Here is a 25,022-nt window from a genome sequence, read left to right as displayed (position 1 = left end):
TATGCTAAAGCCGCGACACGTGGAATGTGTCTCTTGGTCAAAGACATTTAACGCAGAGTTCTGAAATCTTCCACATGACAAAACGTTGCATAGAGAACTAAATTGTTCATTTGTATCCGTGGACTCCTTGCATACAGAGAACCAAATTCAGCTAAACTTGGCACGGATCTAAGTATTGATCAACATCAAGGCCGTTATTGCAATCCCTCCACATCCCAGCAGCGTCGCATATTGCACATTCCAGCGCATCATGAGACAGATGCAAACATTACTGTGACTGACTTTGCTTGAACAATCAATGTAAATCCACTCAGAACATGATCCTTTCGTCCAAGTTCCATTCAAAAACTTGGAACAGTCATCAATGGTGGTAGGACAGTGAACACAGCCACACCTTTCCACCAGATTCCTGCTCAGAAAGGAACATCTGCATCTTCATCATGGATAGTGAGACCACTCCTTAGAAACACATTTCTCAAAGAACAACCTATAGAAATGATCCCTGAAAGTATAGTCTTGATTGTTGGACTGGGAACAACCTGGCTTTATATCTTGAGGAGCACATACGCACCACTGGGTTCCAAAGCCAATTGAATGGTCGACATCTGTAACAATCAATTATGCTAAAGCCGCGACACGTGGAATGTGTCTCTTGGTCAAAGACATTTCACGCAGAGTTCTGAAATCTTCCACATGACAAAACGTTGCATAGATAACCAAATAGTTTGTTTGGATCCGTGGATTCCTTGCATACAGAGAACCAAATTCAGCTAAACTTGGCACGGATATAAGTATTGATCAACATCAAAGCCGTTGTTGCAATCCCTCCACATCCCAGCAGCGTCGCAAATTGCACATTCCAGCGCATCATGAGACAGATGCAAACATTACTGTGACTTACTTTGCTTGAACAATCAATGTAAATCCACTCAGAACATGATCCTTTCGTCCAAGTTACATTCAAGAACTTGGAACAGTCATCAACGGTGGTAGGACAGTGAACACAGCCACACCTTTCCACCAGATTACTGCTCAGAAAAGAACATCTGCATCTTCATCATGGATAGTGAGAACACTCCTTAGAAACACATTTCTCAAAGAACAACCTATAGAAATGATCCCTGAAAGTATAGTCTTTGTTGTTGGACTGGGAACAACCTGGCTTTATATCTTGAGGAGCACATACGCACCACTGGGTTCCAAAGCCAATTGAATGGTCGACATCTGTAACAATCAATTATGCTAAAGCCGCGACACGTGGAATGTGTCTCTTGGTCAAAGACATTTCACGCACAGTTCTGAAATCTTCCACATGACAACATTTTTCATAGAGAACTAAATTGTTCATTTGTATCCGTGGATTCCTTGCATACAGAGAACCAAATTCAGCTAAACTTGGCACGGATACAAGTATTGATCAACATCAAGGCCGTTGTTGCAATCCCTCCACATCCCAGCAGCGTCGCAAATTGCACATTCCAGCGCATCATGAGACAGATGCAAACATTACTGTGACTGACTTTGCTTGAACAATCAATGTAAATCCACTCAGAACATGATCCTTTCGTCCAAGTTCCATTCAAGAACTTGGAACAGTCATCAATGGTGGTAGGACAGTGAACACAGCCACACCTTTCCACCAGATTCCTGCTCAGAAAGGAACATCTGCATCTTCATCATGGATAGTGAGACCACTCCTTAGAAACACATTTCTCAAAGAACAACCTATAGAAATGATCCCTGAAAATATAGTCTTGGTTGTTGGACTGGGAACAACCTGGCTTTATATCTTGAGGAGCACATACGCACCACTGGGTTCCAAAGCCAATTGAATGGTCGACATCTGTAACAATCAATTATGCTAAAGCCGCGACACGTGGAATGTGTCTCTTGGTCAAAGACATTTCACGCAGAGTTCTGAAATCTTCCACATGACAACATTTTTCATAGAGAACTAAATTGTTCATTTGTATCCGTGGATTCCTTGCATACAGAGAACCAAATTCAGCTAAACTTGGCACGGATATAAGTATTGATCAACATCAAGGCCGTTGTTGCAATCCCTCCACATCCCAGCAGCGTCGCAAATTGCACATTCCAGCGCATCATGAGACAGATGCAAACATTACTGTGACTTACTTTGCTTGAACAATCAATGTAAATCCACTCAGAACATGATCCTTTCGTCCAAGTTACATTCAAGAACTTGGAACAGTCATCAATGGTGGTAGGACAGTGAACACAGCCACACCTTTCCACCAGACTCCTGCTCAGAAAGGAACATCTGCATCTTCATCATGAATAGCGAGACCACTCCTTAGAAACTCATTTCTCAAAGAACAACCTATAGAAATGATCCCTGAAAGTATAGTCTTGGTTGTTGGACTGGGAACAACATGGCTTTATATCTTGAGGAGCACATACGCACCACTGGGTTCCAAAGCCAATTGAATGGTCGACATCTGTAACAATCAATTATGCTAAAGCCGCAACACGTGGAATGTGTCTCTTGGTCAAAGACATTTCACGCACAGTTCTGAAATCTTCCACATGACCAAATTTTGCATAGAGAACTAAATTGTTCATTTGTATCCGTGGATTCCTTGCATACAGAGAACCAAATTCAGCTAAACTTGGCACGGATCTAAGTATTGATCAACATAAAGGCCGTTATTGCAATCCCTCCACATCCCAGCAGCATCGCATATTGCACATTCCAGCGCATCATGAGACAGATGCAAACATTACTGTGACTGACTTTGCTTGAACAATCAATGTAAATCCACTCAGAACATGATCCTTTCGTCCAAGTTCCATTCAAAAACTTGGAACAGTCATCAATGGTGGTAGGACAGTGAACACAGCCACACCTTTCCACCAGATTCCTGCTCAGAAAGGAACATCTGCATCTTCATCATGGATAGTGAGACCACGCCTTAGAAACACATTTCTCAAAGAACAACCTATAGAAATGATCCCTGAAAGCATAGTCTTGGTTGTTGGACTGGGAACAACCTGGCTTTATATCTTGAGGAGCACATACGCACCACTGGGTTCCAAAGCCAATTGAATGGTCGACATCTGTAACAATCAATTATGCTAAAGCCGCGACACGTGGAATGTGTCTCTTGGTCAAAGACATTTCACGCAGCTTTGAAATCTTCCATATGACAAAACGTTGCATAGAGAACTAAATTGTTCATTTGTATCCGTGGACTCCTTGCATACAGAGAACCAAATTCAGCTAAACTTGGCACGGATATAAGTATTGATCAACATCAAGGCCGTTGTTGCAATCCCTCCACATCCCAGCAGCGTCGCAAATTGCACATTCCAGCGCATCATGAGACAGATGCAAACATTACTGTGACTTACTTTCCTTGAACAATCAATGTAAATCCACTCAGAACATGATCCTTTCGTCCAAGTTACATTCAAGAACTTGGAACAGTCATCAATGGTGGTAGGACAGTGAACACAACCACACCTTTCCACCAGACTCCTGCTCAGAAAGGAACATCTGCATCTTCATCATGAATAGCGAGACCACTCCTTAGAAACTCATTTCTCAAAGAACAACCTATAGAAATGATCCCTGAAAGTATAGTCTTGGTTGTTGGACTGGGAACAACATGGCTTTATATCTTGAGGAGCACATACGCACCACTGGGTTCCAAAGCCAATTGAATGGTCGACATCTGTAACAATCAATTATGCTAAAGCCGCAACACGTGGAATGTGTCTCTTGGTCAAAGACATTTCACGCACAGTTCTGAAATCTTCCACATGACAACATTTTTCATAGAGAACTAAATTGTTCATTTGTATCCGTGGATTCCTTGCATACAGAGAACCAAATTCAGCTAAACTTGGCACGGATCTAAGTATTGATCAACATCAAGGCCGTTATTGCAATCCCTCCACATCCCAGCAGCGTCGCAAATTGCACATTCCAGCGCATCATGAGACAGATGCAAACATTACTGTGACTTACTTTGCTTGAACAATCAATGTAAATCCACTCAGAACATGATCCTTTCGTCCAAGTTCCATTCAAGAACTTGGAACAGTCATCAATGGTGGTAGGACAGTGAACACAGCCACACCTTTCCACCAGATTCCTGTTCAGAAAGGAACATCTGCATCTTCATCATAGATAGTGAGACCACTCCTTAGAAACACATTTCTCAAAGAACAACCTATAGAAATGATCCCTGAAAGTATAGTCTTGGTTGTCGGACTGGGAACAACATGGCTTTATATCTTGAGGAGCACATACGCACCACTGGGTTCCAAAGCCAATTGAATGGTCGACATCTGTAACAATCAATTATGCTAAAGCCGCGACACGTGGAATGTGTCTCTTGGTCAAAGACATTTCACGCAGAGTTCTGAAATCTTCCACATGACCAAATTTTGCATAGAGAACTAAATTGTTCATTTGTATCCGTGGATTCCTTGCATACAGAGAACCAAATTCAGCTAAACTTGGCACGGATATAAGTATTGATCAACATCAAGGCCGTTGTTGCAATCCCTCCACATCCCAGTAGCGTCGCAAATTGCACATTCCAGCGCATCATGAGACAGATGCAAACATTACTGTGACTGACTTTGCTTGAACAATCAATGTAAATCCACTCAGAACATGATCCTTTCGTCCAAGTTCCATTCAAGAACTTGGAACAGTCATCAATGGTGGTAGGACAGTGAACACAGCCACACCTTTCCACCAGATTCCTGTTCAGAAAGGAACATCTGCATCTTCATCATAGATAGTGAGACCACTCCTTAGAAACACATTTCTCAAAGAACAACCTATAGAAATGATCCCTGAAAGTATAGTCTTGGTTGTTGGACTGGGAACAACATGGCTTTATATCTTGAGGAGCACATACGCACCACTGGGTTCCAAAGCCAATTGAATGGTCGACATCTGTAACAATCAATTATGCTAAAGACGCGACACGTGGAATGTGTCTCTTGGTCAAAGACATTTCACGCAGAGTTCTGAAATCTTCCACATGACCAAATTTTGCATAGAGAACTAAATTGTTCATTTGTATCCGTGGATTCCTTGCATACAGAGAACCAAATTCAGCTAAACTTGGCACGGATATAAGTATTGATCAACATCAAGGCCGTTGTTGCAATCCCTCCACATCCCAGTAGCGTCGCAAATTGCACATTCCAGCGCATCATGAGACAGATGCAAACATTACTGTGACTGACTTTGCTTGAACAATCAATGTAAATCCACTCAGAACATGATCCTTTCGTCCAAGTTCCATTCAAGAACTTGGAACAGTCATCAATGGTGGTAGGACAGTGAACACAGCCACACCTTTCCACCAGATTCCTGCTCAGAAAGGAACATCTGCATCTTCATCATGGATAGTGAGACCACTCCTTAGAAACACATTTCTCAAAGAACAACCTATAGAAATGATCCCTGAAAATATAGTCTTGGTTGTTGGACTGGGAACAACCTGGCTTTATATCTTGAGGAGCACATACGCACCACTGGGTTCCAAAGCCAATTGAATGGTCGACATCTGTAACAATCAATTATGCTAAAGCCGCGACACGTGGAATGTGTCTCTTGGTCAAAGACATTTCACGCAGAGTTCTGAAATCTTCCACATGACAACATTTTTCATAGAGAACTAAATTGTTCATTTGTATCCGTGGATTCCTTGCATACAGAGAACCAAATTCAGCTAAACTTGGCACGGATCTAAGTATTGATCAACATCAAGGCCGTTATTGCAATCCCTCCACATCCCAGCAGCGTCGCAAATTGCACATTCCAGCGCATCATGAGACAGATGCAAACATTACTGTGACTTACTTTGCTTGAACAATCAATGTAAATCCACTCAGAACATGATCCTTTCGTCCAAGTTCCATTCAAGAACTTGGAACAGTCATCAATGGTGGTAGGACAGTGAACACAGCCACACCTTTCCACCAGATTCCTGTTCAGAAAGGAACATCTGCATCTTCATCATAGATAGTGAGACCACTCCTTAGAAACACATTTCTCAAAGAACAACCTATAGAAATGATCCCTGAAAGTATAGTCTTGGTTGTTGGACTGGGAACAACATGGCTTTATATCTTGAGGAGCACATACGCACCACTGGGTTCCAAAGCCAATTGAATGGTCGACATCTGTAACAATCAATTATGCTAAAGCCGCGACACGTGGAATGTGTCTCTTGGTCAAAGACATTTCACGCAGAGTTCTGAAATCTTCCACATGACCAAATTTTGCATAGAGAACTAAATTGTTCATTTGTATCCATTGATTCCTTGCATACAGAGAACCAAATTCAGCTAAACTTGGCACGGATATAAGTATTGATTAACATCAAGGCCGTTGTTGCAATCCCTCCACATCCCAGCAGCGTCGCAAATTTCACATTCCAGCGCATCATAAGACAGATGCAAACATTACTGTGACTGACTTTGCTTTAACAATCAATGTAAATCCACTCAGAACATGATCCTTTCGTCCAAGTTCCATTCAAGAACTTGGAACAGTCATCAATGGTGGTAGGACAGTAAACACAGCCACACCTTTCCACCAGATTCCTGCTCAGAAAGGAACATCTGCATCTTCATCATGGATAGTGAGACCACTCCTTAGAAACACATTTCTCAAAAATAAACTATAGAAATGATCCCTGAAAGTATAGTCTTGGTTGTTGGACTGGGAACAACCTGGCTTTATATCTTGAGGAGCACATACGCACCACTGGGTTCCAAAGCCAATTGAATGGTCGACATCTGTAACAATCAATTATGCTAAAGCCGCGACACGTGGAATGTGTCTCTTGGTCAAAGACATTTCACGCAGAGTTCTGAAATCTTCCACATGACCAAATTTTGCATAGAGAACTAAATTGTTCATTTGTATCCATTGATTCCTTGCATACAGAGAACCAAATTCAGCTAAACTTGGCACGGATATAAGTATTGATTAACATCAAGGCCGTTGTTGCAATCCCTCCACATCCCAGCAGCGTCGCAAATTTCACATTCCAGCGCATCATAAGACAGATGCAAACATTACTGTGACTGACTTTGCTTTAACAATCAATGTAAATCCACTCAGAACATGATCCTTTCGTCCAAGTTCCATTCAAGAACTTGGAACAGTCATCAATGGTGGTAGGACAGTAAACACAGCCACACCTTTCCACCAGATTCCTGCTCAGAAAGGAACATCTGCATCTTCATCATGGATAGTGAGACCACTCCTTAGAAACACATTTCTCAAAAATAAACTATAGAAATGATCCCTGAAAGTATAGTCTTGGTTGTTGGACTGGGAACAACCTGGCTTTATATCTTGAGGAGCACATACGCACCACTGGGTTCCAAAGCCAATTGAATGGTCGACATCTGTAACAATCAATTATGCTAAAGCCGCGACACGTGGAATGTGTCTCTTGGTCAAAGACATTTAACGCAGAGTTCTGAAATCTTCCACATGACCAAATTTTGCATAGAGAACTAAATTGTTCATTTGTATCCGTGGATTCCTTGCATACAGAGAACCAAATTCAGCTAAACTTGGCACGGATATAAGTATTGATCAACATCAAGGCCGTTATTGCAATCCCTCCACATCCCAGCAGCGTCGCAAATTGCACATTCCAGCGCATCATGAGACAGATGCAAACATTACTGTGACTTACTTTGCTTGAACAATCAATGTAAATCCACTCAGAACATGATCCTTTCGTCCAAGTTACATTCAAGAACTTGGAACAGTCATCAATGGTGGTAGGACAGTGAACACAGCCACACCTTTCCACCAGACTCCTGCTCAGAAAGGAACATCTGCATCTTCATCATGAATAGCGAGACCACTCCTTAGAAACTCATTTCTCAAAGAACAACCTATAGAAATGATCCCTGAAAGTATAGTCTTGGTTGTTGGACTGGGAACAACATGGCTTTATATCTTGAGGAGCACATACGCACCACTGGGTTCCAAAGCCAATTGAATGGTCGACATCTGTAACAATCAATTATGCTAAAGCCGCAACACGTGGAATGTGTCTCTTGGTCAAAGACATTTCACGCACAGTTCTGAAATCTTCCACATGACCAAATTTTGCATAGAGAACTAAATTGTTCATTTGTATCCGTGGATTCCTTGCATACAGAGAACCAAATTCAGCTAAACTTGGCACGGATCTAAGTATTGATCAACATCAAGGCCGTTATTGCAATCCCTCCACATCCCAGCAGCATCGCATATTGCACATTCCAGCGCATCATGAGACAGATGCAAACATTACTGTGACTGACTTTGCTTGAACAATCAATGTAAATCCACTCAGAACATGATCCTTTCGTCCAAGTTCCATTCAAAAACTTGGAACAGTCATCAATGGTGGTAGGACAGTGAACACAGCCACACCTTTCCACCAGATTCCTGCTCAGAAAGGAACATCTGCATCTTCATCATGGATAGTGAGACCACGCCTTAGAAACACATTTCTCAAAGAACAACCTATAGAAATGATCCCTGAAAGTATAGTCTTGGTTGTTGGACTGGGAACAACCTGGCTTTATATCTTGAGGAGCACATACGCACCACTGGGTTCCAAAGCCAATTGAATGGTCGACATCTGTAACAATCAATTATGCTAAAGCCGCGACACGTGGAATGTGTCTCTTGGTCAAAGACATTTCACGCAGCTTTGAAATCTTCCATATGACAAAACGTTGCATAGAGAACTAAATTGTTCATTTGTATCCGTGGACTCCTTGCATACAGAGAACCAAATTCAGCTAAACTTGGCACGGATCTAAGTATTGATCAACATCAAGGCCGTTATTGCAATCCCTCCACATCCCAGCAGCGTCGCAAATTGCACATTCCAGCGCATCATGAGACAGATGCAAACATTACTGTGACTGACTTTGCTTGAACAATCAATGTAAATCCACTCAGAACATGATCCTTTCGTCCAAGTTACATTCAAGAACTTGGAACAGTCATCAATGGTGGTAGGACAGTGAACACAGCCACACCTTTCCACCAGACTCCTGCTCAGAAAGGAACATCTGCATCTTCATCATGAATAGCGAGACCACTCCTTAGAAACACATTTCTCAAAGAACAACCTATAGAAATGATCCCTGAAAGTATAGTCTTGGTTGTTGGACTGGGAACAACATGGCTTTATATCTTGAGGAGCACATACGCACCACTGGGTTCCAAAGCCAATTGAATGGTCGACATCTGTAACAATCAATTATGCTAAAGCCGCAACACGTGGAATGTGTCTCTTGGTCAAAGACATTTCACGCACAGTTCTGAAATCTTCCACATGACCAAATTTTGCATAGAGAACTAAATTGTTCATTTGTATCCGTGGATTCCTTGCATACAGAGAACCAAATTCAGCTAAACTTGGCACGTATCTAAGTATTGATCAACATCAAGGCCGTTATTGCAATCCCTCCACATCCCAGCAGCATCGCATATTGCACATTCCAGCGCATCATGAGACAGATGCAAACATTACTGTGACTGACTTTGCTTGAACAATCAATGTAAATCCACTCAGAACATGATCCTTTCGTCCAAGTTCCATTCAAAAACTTGGAACAGTCATCAATGGTGGTAGGACAGTGAACACAGCCACACCTTTCCACCAGACTCCTGCTCAGAAAGGAACATCTGCATCTTCATCATGAATAGCGAGACCACTCCTTAGAAACTCATTTCTCAAAGAACAACCTATAGAAATGATCCCTGAAAGTATAGTCTTGGTTGTTGGACTGGGAACAACATGGCTTTATATCTTGAGGAGCACATACGCACCACTGGGTTCCAAAGCCAATTGAATGGTCGACATCTGTAACAATCAATTATGCTAAAGCCGCAACACGTGGAATGTGTCTCTTGGTCAAAGACATTTCACGCACAGTTCTGAAATCTTCCACATGACCAAATTTTGCATAGAGAACTAAATTGTTCATTTGTATCCGTGGATTCCTTGCATACAGAGAACCAAATTCAGCTAAACTTGGCACGGATCTAAGTATTGATCAACATCAAGGCCGTTATTGCAATCCCTCCACATCCCAGCAGCATCGCATATTGCACATTCCAGCGCATCATGAGACAGATGCAAACATTACTGTGACTGACTTTGCTTGAACAATCAATGTAAATCCACTCAGAACATGATCCTTTCGTCCAAGTTCCATTCAAAAACTTGGAACAGTCATCAATGGTGGTAGGACAGTGAACACAGCCACACCTTTCCACCAGATTCCTGCTCAGAAAGGAACATCTGCATCTTCATCATGGATAGTGAGACCACGCCTTAGAAACACATTTCTCAAAGAACAACCTATAGAAATGATCCCTGAAAGTATAGTCTTGGTTGTTGGACTGGGAACAACCTGGCTTTATATCTTGAGGAGCACATACGCACCACTGGGTTCCAAAGCCAATTGAATGGTCGACATCTGTAACAATCAATTATGCTAAAGCCGCGACACGTGGAATGTGTCTCTTGGTCAAAGACATTTCACGCAGCTTTGAAATCTTCCATATGACAAAACGTTGCATAGAGAACTAAATTGTTCATTTGTATCCGTGGACTCCTTGCATACAGAGAACCAAATTCAGCTAAACTTGGCACGGATCTAAGTATTGATCAACATCAAGGCCGTTATTGCAATCCCTCCACATCCCAGCAGCGTCGCAAATTGCACATTCCAGCGCATCATGAGACAGATGCAAACATTACTGTGACTGACTTTGCTTGAACAATCAATGTAAATCCACTCAGAACATGATCCTTTCGTCCAAGTTACATTCAAGAACTTGGAACAGTCATCAATGGTGGTAGGACAGTGAACACAGCCACACCTTTCCACCAGACTCCTGCTCAGAAAGGAACATCTGCATCTTCATCATGAATAGCGAGACCACTCCTTAGAAACACATTTCTCAAAGAACAACCTATAGAAATGATCCCTGAAAGTATAGTCTTGGTTGTTGGACTGGGAACAACATGGCTTTATATCTTGAGGAGCACATACGCACCACTGGGTTCCAAAGCCAATTGAATGGTCGACATCTGTAACAATCAATTATGCTAAAGCCGCAACACGTGGAATGTGTCTCTTGGTCAAAGACATTTCACGCACAGTTCTGAAATCTTCCACATGACCAAATTTTGCATAGAGAACTAAATTGTTCATTTGTATCCGTGGATTCCTTGCATACAGAGAACCAAATTCAGCTAAACTTGGCACGTATCTAAGTATTGATCAACATCAAGGCCGTTATTGCAATCCCTCCACATCCCAGCAGCATCGCATATTGCACATTCCAGCGCATCATGAGACAGATGCAAACATTACTGTGACTGACTTTGCTTGAACAATCAATGTAAATCCACTCAGAACATGATCCTTTCGTCCAAGTTCCATTCAAAAACTTGGAACAGTCATCAATGGTGGTAGGACAGTGAACACAGCCACACCTTTCCACCAGATTCCTGCTCAGAAAGGAACATCTGCATCTTCATCATGAATAGCGAGACCACTCCTTAGAAACACATTTCTCAAAGAACAACCTATAGAAATGATCCCTGAAAGTATAGTCTTGGTTGTTGGACTGGGAACAACATGGCTTTATATCTTGAGGAGCACATACGCACCACTGGGTTCCAAAGCCAATTGAATGGTCGACATCTGTAACAATCAATTATGCTAAAGCCGCAACACGTGGAATGTGTCTCTTGGTCAAAGACATTTCACGCACAGTTCTGAAATCTTCCACATGACCAAATTTTGCATAGAGAACTAAATTGTTCATTTGTATCCGTGGATTCCTTGCATACAGAGAACCAAATTCAGCTAAACTTGGCACGTATCTAAGTATTGATCAACATCAAGGCCGTTATTGCAATCCCTCCACATCCCAGCAGCATCGCATATTGCACATTCCAGCGCATCATGAGACAGATGCAAACATTACTGTGACTGACTTTGCTTGAACAATCAATGTAAATCCACTCAGAACATGATCCTTTCGTCCAAGTTCCATTCAAAAACTTGGAACAGTCATCAATGGTGGTAGGACAGTGAACACAGCCACACCTTTCCACCAGATTCCTGCTCAGAAAGGAACATCTGCATCTTCATCATGAATAGCGAGACCACTCCTTAGAAACACATTTCTCAAAGAACAACCTATAGAAATGATCCCTGAAAGTATAGTCTTGGTTGTTGGACTGGGAACAACATGGCTTTATATCTTGAGGAGCACATACGCACCACTGGGTTCCAAAGCCAATTGAATGGTCGACATCTGTAACAATCAATTATGCTAAAGCCGCAACACGTGGAATGTGTCTCTTGGTCAAAGACATTTCACGCACAGTTCTGAAATCTTCCACATGACCAAATTTTGCATAGAGAACTAAATTGTTCATTTGTATCCGTGGATTCCTTGCATACAGAGAACCAAATTCAGCTAAACTTGGCACGGATCTAAGTATTGATCAACATCAAGGCCGTTATTGCAATCCCTCCACATCCCAGCAGCATCGCATATTGCACATTCCAGCGCATCATGAGACAGATGCAAACATTACTGTGACTGACTTTGCTTGAACAATCAATGTAAATCCACTCAGAACATGATCCTTTCGTCCAAGTTCCATTCAAAAACTTGGAACAGTCATCAATGGTGGTAGGACAGTGAACACAGCCACACCTTTCCACCAGATTCCTGCTCAGAAAGGAACATCTGCATCTTCATCATGGATAGTGAGACCACGCCTTAGAAACACATTTCTCAAAGAACAACCTATAGAAATGATCCCTGAAAGTATAGTCTTGGTTGTTGGACTGGGAACAACCTGGCTTTATATCTTGAGGAGCACATACGCACCACTGGGTTCCAAAGCCAATTGAATGGTCGACATCTGTAACAATCAATTATGCTAAAGCCGCGACACGTGGAATGTGTCTCTTGGTCAAAGACATTTCACGCAGCTTTGAAATCTTCCATATGACAAAACGTTGCATAGAGAACTAAATTGTTCATTTGTATCCGTGGACTCCTTGCATACAGAGAACCAAATTCAGCTAAACTTGGCACGGATCTAAGTATTGATCAACATCAAGGCCGTTATTGCAATCCCTCCACATCCCAGCAGCGTCGCAAATTGCACATTCCAGCGCATCATGAGACAGATGCAAACATTACTGTGACTGACTTTGCTTGAACAATCAATGTAAATCCACTCAGAACATGATCCTTTCGTCCAAGTTACATTCAAGAACTTGGAACAGTCATCAATGGTGGTAGGACAGTGAACACAGCCACACCTTTCCACCAGACTCCTGCTCAGAAAGGAACATCTGCATCTTCATCATGAATAGCGAGACCACTCCTTAGAAACACATTTCTCAAAGAACAACCTATAGAAATGATCCCTGAAAGTATAGTCTTGGTTGTTGGACTGGGAACAACATGGCTTTATATCTTGAGGAGCACATACGCACCACTGGGTTCCAAAGCCAATTGAATGGTCGACATCTGTAACAATCAATTATGCTGAAGCCGCAACACGTGGAATGTGTCTCTTGGTCAAAGACATTTCACGCACAGTTCTGAAATCTTCCACATGACCAAATTTTGCATAGAGAACTAAATTGTTCATTTGTATCCGTGGATTCCTTGCATACAGAGAACCAAATTCAGCTAAACTTGGCACGTATCTAAGTATTGATCAACATCAAGGCCGTTATTGCAATCCCTCCACATCCCAGCAGCATCGCATATTGCACATTCCAGCGCATCATGAGACAGATGCAAACATTACTGTGACTGACTTTGCTTGAACAATCAATGTAAATCCACTCAGAACATGATCCTTTCGTCCAAGTTCCATTCAAAAACTTGGAACAGTCATCAATGGTGGTAGGACAGTGAACACAGCCACACCTTTCCACCAGATTCCTGCTCAGAAAGGAGCATCTGCATCTTCATCATGAATAGCGAGACCACTCCTTAGAAACACATTTCTCAAAGAACAACCTATAGAAATGATCCCTGAAAGTATAGTCTTGGTTGTTGGACTGGGAACAACATGGCTTTATATCTTGAGGAGCACATACGCACCACTGGGTTCCAAAGCCAATTGAATGGTCGACATCTGTAACAATCAATTATGCTAAAGCCGCAACACGTGGAATGTGTCTCTTGGTCAAAGACATTTCACGCACAGTTCTGAAATCTTCCACATGACCAAATTTTGCATAGAGAACTAAATTGTTCATTTGTATCCGTGGATTCCTTGCATACAGAGAACCAAATTCAGCTAAACTTGGCACGTATCTAAGTATTGATCAACATCAAGGCCGTTATTGCAATCCCTCCACATCCCAGCAGCATCGCATATTGCACATTCCAGCGCATCATGAGACAGATGCAAACATTACTGTGACTGACTTTGCTTGAACAATCAATGTAAATCCACTCAGAACATGATCCTTTAGTCCAAGTTCCATTCAAAAACTTGGAACAGTCATCAATGGTGGTAGGACAGTGAACACAGCCACACCTTTCCACCAGATTCCTGCTCAGAAAGGAACATCTGCATCTTCATCATGAATAGCGAGACCACTCCTTAGAAACACATTTCTCAAAGAACAACCTATAGAAATGATCCCTGAAAGTATAGTCTTGGTTGTTGGACTGGGAACAACATGGCTTTATATCTTGAGGAGCACATACGCACCACTGGGTTCCAAAGCCAATTGAATGGTCGACATCTGTAACAATCAATTATGCTAAAGCCGCAACACGTGGAATGTGTCTCTTGGTCAAAGACATTTCACGCACAGTTCTGAAATCTTCCACATGACCAAATTTTGCATAGAGAACTAAATTGTTCATTTGTATCCGTGGATTCCTTGCATACAGAGAACCAAATTCAGCTAAACTTGGCACGGATATAAGTATTGATCAACATCAAGGCCGTTGTTGCAATCCCTCCACATCCCAGCAGCGTCGCAAATTGCACATTCCAGCGCATCATGAGACAGATGCAAACATTACTGTGACTGACTTTGCTTGAACAATCAATGTAAATCCACTCAGAACATGATCCTTTCGTCCAAGTTCCATTCAAGAACTTGGAACAGTCATCAATGGTGGTAGGACAGTGAACACAGCCACACCTTTCCACCAGATTCCTGCTCAGAAAGGAACATCTGCATCTTCATCATGGATAGTGAGACCACTCCTTAGAAACACATTTCTCAAAGAACAACCTATAGAAATGATCCCTGAAAATATAGTCTTGGTTGTTGGACTGGGAACAACCTGGCTTTATATCTTGAGGAGCACATACGCACCACTGGGTTCCAAAGCCAATTGAATGGTCGACATCTGTAACAATCAATTATGCTAAAGCCGCGACACGTGGAATGTGTCTCTTGGTCAGACATTTCACGCAGAGTTCTGAAATCTTCCACATGACCAAATTTTGCATAGAGAACTAAATTGTTCATTTGTATCCGTGGATTCCTTGCATACAGAGAACCAAATTCAGCTAAACTTGGCACGGATATAAGTATTGATTAACATCAAGGCCGTTGTTGCAATCCCTCCACATCCCAGCAGCGTCGCAAATTTCACATTCCAGCGCATCATAAGACAGATGCAAACATTACTGTGACTGACTTTGCTTTAACAATCAATGTAAATCCACTCAAAACATGATCCTTTCGTCCAAGTTCCATTCAAGAACTTGGAACAGTCATCAATGGTGGTAGGACAGTAAACACAGCCACACCTTTCCACCAGATTCCTGCTCAGAAAGGAACATCTGCATCTTCATCATGGATAGTGAGACCACTCCTTAGAAACACATTTCTCAAAAATAAACTATAGAAATGATCCCTGAAAGTATAGTCTTGGTTGTTGGACTGGGAACAACCTGGCTTTATATCTTGAGGAGCACATACGCACCACTGGGTTACAAAGCCAATTGAATGGTCGACATCTGTAACAATCAATTATGCTAAAGCCGCGACACGTGGAATGTGTCTCTTGGTCAAAGACATTTCACGCAGCTTTGAAATCTTCCATATGACAAAACGTTGCATAGAGAACTAAATTGTTCATTTGTATCCGTGGACTCCTTGCATACAGAGAACCAAATTCAGCTAAACTTGGCACGGATATAAGTATTGATCAACATCAAGGCCGTTATTGCAATCCCTCCACATCCCAGCAGCGTCGCAAATTGCACATTCCAGCGCATCATGAGACAGATGCAAACATTACTGTGACTGACTTTGCTTGAACAATCAATGTAAATCCACTCAGAACATGATCCTTTCGTCCAAGTTACATTCAAGAACTTGGAACAGTCATCAATGGTGGTAGGACAGTGAACACAGCCACACCTTTCCACCAGACTCCTGCTCAGAAAGGAACATCTGCATCTTCATCATGAATAGCGAGACCACTCCTTAGAAACACATTTCTCAAAGAACAACCTATAGAAATGATCCCTGAAAATATAGTCTTGGTTGTTGGACTGGGAACAACATGGCTTTATATCTTGAGGAGCACATACGCACCACTGGGTTCCAAAGCCAATTGAATGGTCGACATCTGTAACAATCAATTATGCTAAAGCCGCAACACGTGGAATGTGTCTCTTGGTCAAAGACATTTCACGCACAGTTCTGAAATCTTCCACATGACCAAATTTTGCATAGAGAACTAAATTGTTCATTTGTATCCGTGGATTCCTTGCATACAGAGAACCAAATTCAGCTAAACTTGGCACGGATCTAAGTATTGATCAACATCAAGGCCGTTATTGCAATCCCTCCACATCCCAGCAGCATCGCATATTGCACATTCCAGCGCATCATGAGACAGATGCAAACATTACTGTGACTGACTTTGCTTGAACAATCAATGTAAATCCACTCAGAACATGATCCTTTCGTCCAAGTTCCATTCGAAAACTTGGAACAGTCATCAATGGTGGTAGGACAGTGAACACAGCCACACCTTTCCACCAGATTCCTGCTCAGAAAGGAACATCTGCATCTTCATCATGAATAGCGAGACCACTCCTTAGAAACACAATTCTCAAAGAACAACCTATAGAAATGATCCCTGAAAGTATAGTCTTGGTTGTTGGACTGGGAACAACATGGCTTTATATCTTGAGGAGCACATACGCACCACTGGGTTCCAAAGCCAATTGAATGGTCGACATCTGTAACAATCAATTATGCTAAAGCCGCAACACGTGGAATGTGTCTCTTGGTCAAAGACATTTCACGCACAGTTCTGAAATCTTCCACATGACCAAATTTTGCATAGAGAACTAAATTGTTCATTTGTATCCGTGGATTCCTTGCATACAGAGAACCAAATTCAGCTAAACTTGGCACGGATATAAGTATTGATCAACATCAAGGCCGTTGTTGCAATCCCTCCACATCCCAGCAGAGTCGCAAATTGCACATTCCAGCGCATCATGAGACAGATGCAAACATTACTGTGACTGACTTTGCTTGAACAATCAATGTAAATCCACTCAGAACATGATCCTTTCGTCCAAGTTCCATTCAAGAACTTGGAACAGTCATCAATGGTGGTAGGACAGTGAACACAGCCACACCTTTCCACCAGATTCCTGCTCAGAAAGGAACATCTGCATCTTCATCATGGATAGTGAGACCACTCCTTAGAAACACATTTCTCAAAGAACAACCTATAGAAATGATCCCTGAAAATATAGTCTTGGTTGTTGGACTGGGAACAACCTGGCTTTATATCTTGAGGAGCACATACGCACCACTGGGTTCCAAAGCCAATTGAATGGTCGACATCTGTAACAATCAATTATGCTAAAGCCGCGACACGTGGAATGTGTCTCTTGGTCAGACATTTCACGCAGAGTTCTGAAATCTTCCACATGACCAAATTTTGCATAGAGAACTAAATTGTTCATTTGTATCCGTGGATTCCTTGCATACAGAGAACCAAATTCAGCTAAACTTGGCACGGATATAAGTATTGATTAACATCAAGGCCGTTGTTGCAATCCCTCCACATCCCAGCAGCGTCGCAAATTTCACATTCCAGCGCATCATAAGACAGATGCAAACATTACTGTGACTGACTTTGCTTTAACAATCAATGTAAATCCACTCAAAACATGATCCTTTCGTCCAAGTTCCATTCAAGAACTTGGAACAGTCATCAATGGTGGTAGGACAGTAAACACAGCCACACCTTTCCACCAGATTCCTGCTCAGAAAGGAACATCTGCATCTTCATCATGGATAGTGAGACCACTCCTTAGAAACACATTTCTCAAAAATAAACTATAGAAATGATCCCTGAAAGTATAGTCTTGGTTGTTGGACTGGGAACAACCTGGCTTTATATCTTGAGGAGCACATACGCACCACTGGGTTACAAAGCCAATTGAATGGTCGACATCTGTAACAATCAATTATGCTAAAGCCGCGACACGTGGAATGTGTCTCTTGGTCAAAGACATTTCACGCAGCTTTGAAATCTTCCATATGACAAAACGTTGCATAGAGAACTAAATTGTTCATTTGTATCCGTGGACTCCTTGCATACAGAGAACCAAATTCAGCTAAACTTGGCACGGATATAAGTATTGATCAACATCAAGGCCGTTATTGCAATCCCTCCACATCCCAGCAGCGTCGCAAATTGCACATTCCAGCGCATCATGAGACAGATGCAAACATTACTGTGACTGACTTTGCTTGAACAATCAATGTAAATCCACTCAGAACATGATCCTTTCGTCCAAGTTACATTCAAGAACTTGGAACAGTCATCAATGGTGGTAGGACAGTGAACACAGCCACACCTTTCCACCAGACTCCTGCTCAGAAAGGAACATCTGCATCTTCATCATGAATAGCGAGACCACTCCTTAGAAACACATTTCTCAAAGAACAACCTATAGAAATGATCCCTGAAAATATAGTCTTGGTTGTTGGACTGGGAACAACATGGCTTTATATCTTGAGGAGCACATACGCACCACTGGGTTCCAAAGCCAATTGAATGGTCGACATCTGTAACAATCAATTATGCTAAAGCCGCAACACGTGGAATGTGTCTCTTGGTCAAAGACATTTCACGCACAGTTCTGAAATCTTCCACATGACCAAATTTTGCATAGAGAACTAAATTGTTCATTTGTATCCGTGGATTCCTTGCATACAGAGAACCAAATTCAGCTAAACTTGGCACGGATCTAAGTATTGATCAACATCAAGGCCGTTATTGCAATCCCTCCACATCCCAGCAGCATCGCATATTGCACATTCCAGCGCATCATGAGACAGATGCAAACATTACTGTGACTGACTTTGCTTGAACAATCAATGTAAATCCACTCAGAACATGATCCTTTCGTCCAAGTTCCATTCGAAAACTTGGAACAGTCATCAATGGTGGTAGGACAGTGAACACAGCCACACCTTTCCACCAGATTCCTGCTCAGAAAGGAACATCTGCATCTTCATCATGAATAGCGAGACCACTCCTTAGAAACACAATTCTCAAAGAACAACCTATAGAAATGATCCCTGAAAGTATAGTCTTGGTTGTTGGACTGGGAACAACATGGCTTTATATCTTGAGGAGCACATACGCACCACTGGGTTCCAAAGCCAATTGAATGGTCGACATCTGTAACAATCAATTATGCTAAAGCCGCAACACGTGGAATGTGTCTCTTGGTCAAAGACATTTCACGCACAGTTCTGAAATCTTCCACATGACCAAATTTTGCATAGAGAACTAAATTGTTTATTTGTATCCGTGGATTCCTTGCATACAGAGAACCAAATTCAGCTAAACTTGGCACGGATATAAGTATTGATCAACATCAAGGCCGTTGTTGCAATCCCTCCACATCCCAGCAGAGTCGCAAATTGCACATTCCAGCGCATCATGAGACAGATGCAAACATTACTGTGACTGACTTTGCTTGAACAATCAATGTAAATCCACTCAGAACATGATCCTTTCGTCCAAGTTCCATTCAAGAACTTGGAACAGTCATCAATGGTGGTAGGACAGTGAACACAGCCACACCTTTCCACCAGATTCCTGCTCAGAAAGGAACATCTGCATCTTCATCATGGATAGTGAGACCACTCCTTAGAAACACATTTCTCAAAGAACAACCTATAGAAATGATCCCTGAAAATATAGTCTTGGTTGTTGGACTGGGAACAACCTGGCTTTATATCTTGAGGAGCACATACGCACCACTGGGTTCCAAAGCCAATTGAATGGTCGACATCTGTAACAATCAATTATGCTAAAGCCGCGACACGTGGAATGTGTCTCTTGGTCAAAGACATTTCACGCAGAGTTCTGAAATCTTCCACATGACAACATTTTTCATAGAGAACTAAATTGTTCATTTGTATCCGTGGATTCCTTGCATACAGAGAACCAAATTCAGCTAAACTTGGCACGGATCTAAGTATTGATCAACATCAAGGCCGTTATTGCAATCCCTCCACATCCCAGCAGCGTCGCAAATTGCACATTCCAGCGCATCATGAGACAGATGCAAACATTACTGTGACTTACTTTGCTTGAACAATCAATGTAAATCCACTCAGAACATGATCCTTTCGTCCAAGTTCCATTCAAGAACTTGGAACAGTCATCAATGGTGGTAGGACAGTGAACACAGCCACACCTTTCCACCAGATTCCTGTTCAGAAAGGAACATCTGCATCTTCATCATAGATAGTGAGACCACTCCTTAGAAACACATTTCTCAAAGAACAACCTATAGAAATGATCCCTGAAAGTATAGTCTAGGTTGTTGGACTGGGAACAACATGGCTTTATATCTTGAGGAGCACATACGCACCACTGGGTTCCAAAGCCAATTGAATGGTCGACATCTGTAACAATCAATTATGCTAAAGCCGCGACACGTGGAATGTGTCTCTTGGTCAAAGACATTTCACGCAGAGTTCTGAAATCTTCCACATGACCAAATTTTGCATAGAGAACTAAATTGTTCATTTGTATCCGTGGATTCCTTGCATACAGAGAACCAAATTCAGCTAAACTTGGCACGGATATAAGTATTGATTAACATCAAGGCCGTTGTTGCAATCCCTCCACATCCCAGCAGCGTCGCAAATTTCACATTCCAGCGCATCATAAGACAGATGCAAACATTACTGTGACTGACTTTGCTTTAACAATCAATGTAAATCCACTCAGAATATGATCCTTTCGTCCAAGTTCCATTCAAGAACTTGGAACAGTCATCAATGGTGGTAGGACAGTAAACACAGCCACACCTTTCCACCAGATTCCTGCTCAGAAAGGAACATCTGCATCTTCATCATGGATAGTGAGACCACTCCTTAGAAACACATTTCTCAAAAATAAACTATAGAAATGATCCCTGAAAGTATAGTCTTGGTTGTTGGACTGGGAACAACCTGGCTTTATATCTTGAGGAGCACATACGCACCACTGGGTTCCAAAGCCAATTGAATGGTCGACATCTGTAACAATCAATTATGCTAAAGCCGCGACACGTGGAATGTGTCTCTTGGTCAAAGACATTTAACGCAGAGTTCTGAAATCTTCCACATGACCAAATTTTGCATAGAGAACTAAATTGTTCATTTGTATCCGTGGATTCCTTGCATACAGAGAACCAAATTCAGCTAAAATTGGCACGGATATAAGTATTGATCAACATCAAGGCCGTTATTGCAATCCCTCCACATCCCAGCAGCGTCGCAAATTGCACATTCCAGCGCATCATGAGACAGATGCAAACATTACTGTGACTTACTTTGCTTGAACAATCAATGCAAATCCACTCAGAACATGATCCTTTCGTCCAAGTTCCATTCAAGAACTTGGAACAGTCATCAATGGTGGTAGGACAGTGAACACAGCCACACCTTTCCACCAGATTCCTGTTCAGAAAGGAACATCTGCATCTTCATCATAGATAGTGAGACCACTCCTTAGAAACACATTTCTCAAAGAACAACCTATAGAAATGATCCCTGAAAGTATAGTCTTGGTTGTTGGACTGGGAACAACATGGCTTTATATCTTGAGGAGCACATACGCACCACTGGGTTCCAAAGCCAATTGAATGGTCGACATCTGTAACAATCAATTATGCTAAAGCCGCGACACGTGGAATGTGTCTCTTGGTCAAAGACATTTCACGCAGAGTTCTGAAATCTTCCACATGACCAAATTTTGCATAGAGAACTAAATTGTTCATTTGTATCCGTGGATTCCTTGCATACAGAGAACCAAATTCAGCTAAACTTGGCACGGATCTAAGTATTGATTAACATCAAGGCCGTTGTTGCAATCACTCCACATCCCAGCAGCGTCGCAAATTGCACATTCCAGCGCATCATAAGACAGATGCAAACATTACTGTGACTGACTTTGTTTTAACAATCAATGTAAATCCACTCAGAACATGATCCTTTCGTCCAAGTTCCATTCAAGAACTTGGAACAGTCATCAATGGTGGTAGGACAGTGAACACAGCCACACCTTTCCACCAGATTCCTGTTCAGAAAGGAACATCTGCATCTTCATCATAGATAGTGAGACCACTCCTTAGAAACACATTTCTCAAAGAACAACCTATAGAAATGATCCCTGAAAGTATAGTCTAGGTTGTTGGACTGGGAACAACATGGCTTTATATCTTGAGGAGCACATACGCACCACTGGGTTCCAAAGCCAATTGAATGGTCGACATCTGTAACAATCAATTATGCTAAAGCCGCGACACGTGGAATGTGTCTCTTGGTCAAAGACATTTCACGCAGAGTTCTGAAATCTTCCACATGACCAAATTTTGCATAGAGAACTAAATTGTTCATTTGTATCCGTGGATTCCTTGCATACAGAGAACCAAATTCAGCTAAACTTGGCACGGATATAAGTATTGATTAACATCAAGGCCGTTGTTGCAATCCCTCCACATCCCAGCAGCGTCGCAAATTTCACATTCCAGCGCATCATAAGACAGATGCAAACATTACTGTGACTGACTTTGCTTTAACAATCAATGTAAATCCACTCAGAATATGATCCTTTCGTCCAAGTTCCATTCAAGAACTTGGAACAGTCATCAATGGTGGTAGGACAGTAAACACAGCCACACCTTTCCACCAGATTCCTGCTCAGAAAGGAACATCTGCATCTTCATCATGGATAGTGAGACCACTCCTTAGAAACACATTTCTCAAAAATAAACTATAGAAATGATCCCTGAAAGTATAGTCTTGGTTGTTGGACTGGGAACAACCTGGCTTTATATCTTGAGGAGCACATACGCACCACTGGGTTCCAAAGCCAATTGAATGGTCGACATCTGTAACAATCAATTATGCTAAAGCCGCGACACGTGGAATGTGTCTCTTGGTCAAAGACATTTAACGCAGAGTTCTGAAATCTTCCACATGACCAAATTTTGCATAGAGAACTAAATTGTTCATTTGTATCCGTGGATTCCTTGCATACAGAGAACCAAATTCAGCTAAACTTGGCACGGATATAAGTATTGATCAACATCAAGGCCGTTATTGCAATCCCTCCACATCCCAGCAGCGTCGCAAATTGCACATTCCAGCGCATCATGAGACAGATGCAAACATTACTGTGACTTACTTTGCTTGAACAATCAATGCAAATCCACTCAGAACATGATCCTTTCGTCCAAGTTCCATTCAAGAACTTGGAACAGTCATCAATGGTGGTAGGACAGTGAACACAGCCACACCTTTCCACCAGATTCCTGTTCAGAAAGGAACATCTGCATCTTCATCATAGATAGTGAGACCACTCCTTAGAAACACATTTCTCAAAGAACAACCTATAGAAATGATCCCTGAAAGTATAGTCTTGGTTGTTGGACTGGGAACAACATGGCTTTATATCTTGAGGAGCACATACGCACCACTGGGTTCCAAAGCCAATTGAATGGTCGACATCTGTAACAATCAATTATGCTAAAGCCGCGACACGTGGAATGTGTCTCTTGGTCAAAGACATTTCACGCAGAGTTCTGAAATCTTCCACATGACCAAATTTTGCATAGAGAACTAAATTGTTCATTTGTATCCGTGGATTCCTTGCATACAGAGAACCAAATTCAGCTAAACTTGGCACGGATCTAAGTATTGATTAACATCAAGGCCGTTGTTGCAATCACTCCACATCCCAGCAGCGTCGCAAATTGCACATTCCAGCGCATCATAAGACAGATGCAAACATTACTGTGACTGACTTTGTTTTAACAATCAATGTAAATCCACTCAGAACATGATCCTTTCGTCCAAGTTCCATTCAAGAACTTGGAACAGTCATCAATGGTGGTAGGACAGTAAACACAGCCACACCTTTCCACCAGATTCCTGCTCAGAAAGGAACATCTGCATCTTCATCATGGATAGTGAGACCACTCCTTAGAAATACATTTCTCAAAAATAAACTATAGAAATGATCCCTGAAAGTATAGTCTTGGTTGTTGGACTGGGAACAACCTGGCTTTATATCTTGAGGAGCACATACGCACCACTGGGTTCCAAAGCCAATTGAATGGTCGACATCTGTAACAATCAATTATGCTAAAGCCGCGACACGTGGAATGTGTCTCTTGGTCAAAGACATTTCACGCAGAGTTCTGAAATCTTCCACATGACAACATTTTTCATAGAGAACTAAATTGTTCATTTGTATCCGTGGATTCCTTGCATACAGAGAACCAAATTCAGCTAAACTTTGCACGGATATAAGTATTGATCAACATCAAGGCCGTTGTGGCAATCCCTCCACATCCCAGCAGCGTCGCAAATTGCACATTCCAGCGCATCATGAGACAGATGCAAACATTACTGTGACTGATTTT

At 42.0% G+C, this 25,022-nt stretch overlaps 40 non-coding genes across 40 annotated transcripts; all 40 read right to left on the bottom strand.

The window, feature by feature from the left end:
- Positions 1-305: 305 nt before the first annotated feature.
- LOC134025605 (small nucleolar RNA U3) lies at positions 306-518 on the bottom strand. The gene has a single exon (XR_009931120.1). It is a non-coding gene; the product is annotated as a small nucleolar RNA U3 (small nucleolar RNA).
- Positions 519-924: 406 nt separating this feature from the next.
- Positions 925-1,137, bottom strand: LOC134025764 (small nucleolar RNA U3). The gene has a single exon (XR_009931274.1). It is a non-coding gene; the product is annotated as a small nucleolar RNA U3 (small nucleolar RNA).
- A 406-nt stretch (positions 1,138-1,543) lies between these two features.
- On the bottom strand, positions 1,544-1,756 carry LOC134025661 (small nucleolar RNA U3). Its single transcript, XR_009931174.1, has one exon. It is a non-coding gene; the product is annotated as a small nucleolar RNA U3 (small nucleolar RNA).
- Positions 1,757-2,162: 406 nt separating this feature from the next.
- Positions 2,163-2,375, bottom strand: LOC134025757 (small nucleolar RNA U3). The gene has a single exon (XR_009931267.1). It is a non-coding gene; the product is annotated as a small nucleolar RNA U3 (small nucleolar RNA).
- Positions 2,376-2,781: 406 nt separating this feature from the next.
- LOC134025557 (small nucleolar RNA U3) lies at positions 2,782-2,994 on the bottom strand. Its single transcript, XR_009931073.1, has one exon. It is a non-coding gene; the product is annotated as a small nucleolar RNA U3 (small nucleolar RNA).
- A 404-nt stretch (positions 2,995-3,398) lies between these two features.
- Positions 3,399-3,611, bottom strand: LOC134025738 (small nucleolar RNA U3). The gene has a single exon (XR_009931249.1). It is a non-coding gene; the product is annotated as a small nucleolar RNA U3 (small nucleolar RNA).
- Positions 3,612-4,017: 406 nt separating this feature from the next.
- On the bottom strand, positions 4,018-4,230 carry LOC134025646 (small nucleolar RNA U3). Its single transcript, XR_009931160.1, has one exon. It is a non-coding gene; the product is annotated as a small nucleolar RNA U3 (small nucleolar RNA).
- A 406-nt stretch (positions 4,231-4,636) lies between these two features.
- Positions 4,637-4,849, bottom strand: LOC134025645 (small nucleolar RNA U3). The gene has a single exon (XR_009931159.1). It is a non-coding gene; the product is annotated as a small nucleolar RNA U3 (small nucleolar RNA).
- A 406-nt stretch (positions 4,850-5,255) lies between these two features.
- On the bottom strand, positions 5,256-5,468 carry LOC134025660 (small nucleolar RNA U3). Its single transcript, XR_009931173.1, has one exon. It is a non-coding gene; the product is annotated as a small nucleolar RNA U3 (small nucleolar RNA).
- A 406-nt stretch (positions 5,469-5,874) lies between these two features.
- On the bottom strand, positions 5,875-6,087 carry LOC134025644 (small nucleolar RNA U3). The gene has a single exon (XR_009931158.1). It is a non-coding gene; the product is annotated as a small nucleolar RNA U3 (small nucleolar RNA).
- A 406-nt stretch (positions 6,088-6,493) lies between these two features.
- Positions 6,494-6,705, bottom strand: LOC134025812 (small nucleolar RNA U3). The gene has a single exon (XR_009931318.1). It is a non-coding gene; the product is annotated as a small nucleolar RNA U3 (small nucleolar RNA).
- A 406-nt stretch (positions 6,706-7,111) lies between these two features.
- Positions 7,112-7,323, bottom strand: LOC134025811 (small nucleolar RNA U3). Its single transcript, XR_009931317.1, has one exon. It is a non-coding gene; the product is annotated as a small nucleolar RNA U3 (small nucleolar RNA).
- A 406-nt stretch (positions 7,324-7,729) lies between these two features.
- On the bottom strand, positions 7,730-7,942 carry LOC134025756 (small nucleolar RNA U3). Its single transcript, XR_009931266.1, has one exon. It is a non-coding gene; the product is annotated as a small nucleolar RNA U3 (small nucleolar RNA).
- A 406-nt stretch (positions 7,943-8,348) lies between these two features.
- LOC134025579 (small nucleolar RNA U3) lies at positions 8,349-8,561 on the bottom strand. Its single transcript, XR_009931094.1, has one exon. It is a non-coding gene; the product is annotated as a small nucleolar RNA U3 (small nucleolar RNA).
- A 404-nt stretch (positions 8,562-8,965) lies between these two features.
- LOC134025747 (small nucleolar RNA U3) lies at positions 8,966-9,178 on the bottom strand. The gene has a single exon (XR_009931257.1). It is a non-coding gene; the product is annotated as a small nucleolar RNA U3 (small nucleolar RNA).
- Positions 9,179-9,584: 406 nt separating this feature from the next.
- Positions 9,585-9,797, bottom strand: LOC134025725 (small nucleolar RNA U3). Its single transcript, XR_009931236.1, has one exon. It is a non-coding gene; the product is annotated as a small nucleolar RNA U3 (small nucleolar RNA).
- Positions 9,798-10,203: 406 nt separating this feature from the next.
- Positions 10,204-10,416, bottom strand: LOC134025578 (small nucleolar RNA U3). Its single transcript, XR_009931093.1, has one exon. It is a non-coding gene; the product is annotated as a small nucleolar RNA U3 (small nucleolar RNA).
- A 404-nt stretch (positions 10,417-10,820) lies between these two features.
- Positions 10,821-11,033, bottom strand: LOC134025746 (small nucleolar RNA U3). The gene has a single exon (XR_009931256.1). It is a non-coding gene; the product is annotated as a small nucleolar RNA U3 (small nucleolar RNA).
- A 406-nt stretch (positions 11,034-11,439) lies between these two features.
- Positions 11,440-11,652, bottom strand: LOC134025699 (small nucleolar RNA U3). The gene has a single exon (XR_009931211.1). It is a non-coding gene; the product is annotated as a small nucleolar RNA U3 (small nucleolar RNA).
- A 406-nt stretch (positions 11,653-12,058) lies between these two features.
- Positions 12,059-12,271, bottom strand: LOC134025697 (small nucleolar RNA U3). The gene has a single exon (XR_009931210.1). It is a non-coding gene; the product is annotated as a small nucleolar RNA U3 (small nucleolar RNA).
- Positions 12,272-12,677: 406 nt separating this feature from the next.
- LOC134025577 (small nucleolar RNA U3) lies at positions 12,678-12,890 on the bottom strand. Its single transcript, XR_009931092.1, has one exon. It is a non-coding gene; the product is annotated as a small nucleolar RNA U3 (small nucleolar RNA).
- A 404-nt stretch (positions 12,891-13,294) lies between these two features.
- LOC134025745 (small nucleolar RNA U3) lies at positions 13,295-13,507 on the bottom strand. Its single transcript, XR_009931255.1, has one exon. It is a non-coding gene; the product is annotated as a small nucleolar RNA U3 (small nucleolar RNA).
- Positions 13,508-13,913: 406 nt separating this feature from the next.
- On the bottom strand, positions 13,914-14,126 carry LOC134025720 (small nucleolar RNA U3). The gene has a single exon (XR_009931232.1). It is a non-coding gene; the product is annotated as a small nucleolar RNA U3 (small nucleolar RNA).
- A 406-nt stretch (positions 14,127-14,532) lies between these two features.
- On the bottom strand, positions 14,533-14,745 carry LOC134025769 (small nucleolar RNA U3). The gene has a single exon (XR_009931279.1). It is a non-coding gene; the product is annotated as a small nucleolar RNA U3 (small nucleolar RNA).
- Positions 14,746-15,151: 406 nt separating this feature from the next.
- Positions 15,152-15,364, bottom strand: LOC134025659 (small nucleolar RNA U3). The gene has a single exon (XR_009931172.1). It is a non-coding gene; the product is annotated as a small nucleolar RNA U3 (small nucleolar RNA).
- A 404-nt stretch (positions 15,365-15,768) lies between these two features.
- Positions 15,769-15,980, bottom strand: LOC134025556 (small nucleolar RNA U3). The gene has a single exon (XR_009931072.1). It is a non-coding gene; the product is annotated as a small nucleolar RNA U3 (small nucleolar RNA).
- Positions 15,981-16,384: 404 nt separating this feature from the next.
- Positions 16,385-16,597, bottom strand: LOC134025775 (small nucleolar RNA U3). The gene has a single exon (XR_009931284.1). It is a non-coding gene; the product is annotated as a small nucleolar RNA U3 (small nucleolar RNA).
- A 406-nt stretch (positions 16,598-17,003) lies between these two features.
- Positions 17,004-17,216, bottom strand: LOC134025722 (small nucleolar RNA U3). The gene has a single exon (XR_009931234.1). It is a non-coding gene; the product is annotated as a small nucleolar RNA U3 (small nucleolar RNA).
- A 406-nt stretch (positions 17,217-17,622) lies between these two features.
- On the bottom strand, positions 17,623-17,835 carry LOC134025658 (small nucleolar RNA U3). Its single transcript, XR_009931171.1, has one exon. It is a non-coding gene; the product is annotated as a small nucleolar RNA U3 (small nucleolar RNA).
- Positions 17,836-18,239: 404 nt separating this feature from the next.
- LOC134025555 (small nucleolar RNA U3) lies at positions 18,240-18,451 on the bottom strand. Its single transcript, XR_009931071.1, has one exon. It is a non-coding gene; the product is annotated as a small nucleolar RNA U3 (small nucleolar RNA).
- Positions 18,452-18,855: 404 nt separating this feature from the next.
- LOC134025774 (small nucleolar RNA U3) lies at positions 18,856-19,068 on the bottom strand. Its single transcript, XR_009931283.1, has one exon. It is a non-coding gene; the product is annotated as a small nucleolar RNA U3 (small nucleolar RNA).
- A 406-nt stretch (positions 19,069-19,474) lies between these two features.
- LOC134025721 (small nucleolar RNA U3) lies at positions 19,475-19,687 on the bottom strand. The gene has a single exon (XR_009931233.1). It is a non-coding gene; the product is annotated as a small nucleolar RNA U3 (small nucleolar RNA).
- A 406-nt stretch (positions 19,688-20,093) lies between these two features.
- Positions 20,094-20,306, bottom strand: LOC134025657 (small nucleolar RNA U3). The gene has a single exon (XR_009931170.1). It is a non-coding gene; the product is annotated as a small nucleolar RNA U3 (small nucleolar RNA).
- Positions 20,307-20,712: 406 nt separating this feature from the next.
- LOC134025714 (small nucleolar RNA U3) lies at positions 20,713-20,925 on the bottom strand. The gene has a single exon (XR_009931226.1). It is a non-coding gene; the product is annotated as a small nucleolar RNA U3 (small nucleolar RNA).
- Positions 20,926-21,331: 406 nt separating this feature from the next.
- Positions 21,332-21,543, bottom strand: LOC134025809 (small nucleolar RNA U3). Its single transcript, XR_009931315.1, has one exon. It is a non-coding gene; the product is annotated as a small nucleolar RNA U3 (small nucleolar RNA).
- A 406-nt stretch (positions 21,544-21,949) lies between these two features.
- LOC134025643 (small nucleolar RNA U3) lies at positions 21,950-22,162 on the bottom strand. The gene has a single exon (XR_009931157.1). It is a non-coding gene; the product is annotated as a small nucleolar RNA U3 (small nucleolar RNA).
- Positions 22,163-22,568: 406 nt separating this feature from the next.
- Positions 22,569-22,781, bottom strand: LOC134025713 (small nucleolar RNA U3). The gene has a single exon (XR_009931225.1). It is a non-coding gene; the product is annotated as a small nucleolar RNA U3 (small nucleolar RNA).
- Positions 22,782-23,187: 406 nt separating this feature from the next.
- Positions 23,188-23,399, bottom strand: LOC134025808 (small nucleolar RNA U3). Its single transcript, XR_009931314.1, has one exon. It is a non-coding gene; the product is annotated as a small nucleolar RNA U3 (small nucleolar RNA).
- A 406-nt stretch (positions 23,400-23,805) lies between these two features.
- Positions 23,806-24,018, bottom strand: LOC134025642 (small nucleolar RNA U3). The gene has a single exon (XR_009931156.1). It is a non-coding gene; the product is annotated as a small nucleolar RNA U3 (small nucleolar RNA).
- Positions 24,019-24,424: 406 nt separating this feature from the next.
- LOC134025810 (small nucleolar RNA U3) lies at positions 24,425-24,636 on the bottom strand. The gene has a single exon (XR_009931316.1). It is a non-coding gene; the product is annotated as a small nucleolar RNA U3 (small nucleolar RNA).
- Positions 24,637-25,022: the final 386 nt, after the last annotated feature.

The sequence above is a fragment of the Osmerus eperlanus genome, chromosome 8 (assembly GCF_963692335.1).
Source record: "Osmerus eperlanus chromosome 8, fOsmEpe2.1, whole genome shotgun sequence".
NCBI classification, from domain to species: domain Eukaryota; kingdom Metazoa; phylum Chordata; class Actinopteri; order Osmeriformes; family Osmeridae; genus Osmerus; species Osmerus eperlanus.
Note: the sequence above shows the minus strand (reverse complement) of the source record. Positions and strands in the feature narration are given on the sequence as shown.